This window comes from Mirounga leonina, unplaced genomic scaffold (assembly GCF_011800145.1).
Source record: "Mirounga leonina isolate KUSES-001 unplaced genomic scaffold, KU_Mleo_1.0 Mir_82, whole genome shotgun sequence".
NCBI classification, from domain to species: Eukaryota; Metazoa; Chordata; class Mammalia; order Carnivora; family Phocidae; genus Mirounga; species Mirounga leonina.
The window spans coordinates 537,314-538,962 of record NW_023270825.1 but is presented as its reverse complement, the minus strand read 5'-3'; positions in this window follow the sequence as shown (position 1 = coordinate 538,962).

Sequence of the window (1,649 nt, the reverse complement as noted above, 5' to 3'; positions counted from 1 at the left end):
GTTTGGTTCCAGTTGCTTCGGCTTCGTGGAAAGGGTGTCGTGCTCTATGTCCTTCTGTGACTCATCTCTTCGGTCTGCATTTTACGAAGGTGCACCGTGTTGCCTGGGTCTGGGTTAATTCCACGGTGTGCACATTCCCCTCTCACGCGCTCTGTCCCCGTGGCCGGGCCATGGTTCTGCCCGGGGTTTTGCCGGCGTGAGCAGCGCTGGGCACCGCACTGGAGCGCAGCCCTCCTACCGGGCAGGCTTTCTTGGCTGCGCACATTCAGCGGTCAACCAGGCAGGGCGCAGGTAAGGGGATGTTACCCGTCACGAGGCGATGCCACGTGGCTTTCCAAGAGCGCTGCGTCTTCGTGGGGAATTTGTCTGCCACGTTCTTGATGCGCCAACTGTGTGCGGCTCTGCTTCTCTCCGCTGTGGGGCCTGGCGCAGTGACGTCTCTGCGCCGGGAATCGAGAGCGCGGGTGATGCACGCATTCAAGCCTTTACACTCCACTGGGAGTCTCAAAAAACAAACTTTCAACCTTTCATTACATCAAAAAGGAATATCGTGCGTGGAACGATAAACGCATCGAGCGACGGACAGAGCGTAAGTCCGCACACGGGAACACTTGCTTCCGCCAAGCCTCGGCAGGGAGCCCACAGTCTCTCCCCAGAATTTGCTGCCGCCAGATTTTACCCAGGAAGGTTGCACTGGACAGTCACTGAGGCCGTGAAAGAAAGCCCACGGTGACGGGAGCCTCGATTCGGCGAGACGGGGTGCAAGTGAACACTGGCCGCGAGTCAAGTCCTCAGCGTACAATCGATGAGGAAGAGAACCGTTAGTATTTTAATGAATGCGGCTGACAACGGAGGGCGTGGGGGGTGGTGTGAGGGCAGTGTGGAGAGAGCGGAGACGCCCCGGGTTTGTGAGCCTCACACGGGCCTGTGTGTTCCCCAGACCCGGTACGACGCACCTGAGGGTCTGCCCCCGGTCGGCGCTGGGTGCTGAGGTGGTGCTGATTGTCCCTCCCTGGGAGGTGAGGCTCTGGGCCTGGGAGAGACAGGTCTTGGGCAGGTGGGTGGTCAGCGCCATGCAAGGGAGAGAAGGGGCAGCCTCCCTACCAGGGGATGCTTTGTTGGGGCTTGACCAGGGGCAGGTTTGGCTGGGGGACGGGGCGGGGGGGACCTTCTCCTGCCCACAAAGCCCACCTGCCCAGAGCCCCAGCCTGCTGGCAGAACGTGCAATGGCGAGGGCTGGCCACAAGGGGGCTCCCGAGCCGCATCTCAGCCGTGTTGGCCCCGGGGTCACATGTGCACCTGTCAGTGAGACCTTGATTCTGGTCTGGTAGAGCTGGGGGATGGTCGCCGGACCCCCGTCGGCTGCCCTGTTGCAGCGAGGACCTGGCCAATGGGCTGAGGACAGAGGTGGCACATCTGGGCTGATGTGTAAGCCGTCGGCCGAATTGTAGTGACTGCAAAGCTGCGAGTTTGGGGGTCCACTGAGGAAGGGCGAGCTCCTCATCCTGGGTCCCTGAATGGCCATGTGGGGCTGATCCTGCAGACCCATGCCAGACATGGAGTGAGGGCAAGAATACACCTTTGTTGCTTCTGCCTCTGTGTGCACAGTGTGTCTGTGTGTAACCGTGTGAGTGGTGTGTCTATGGACC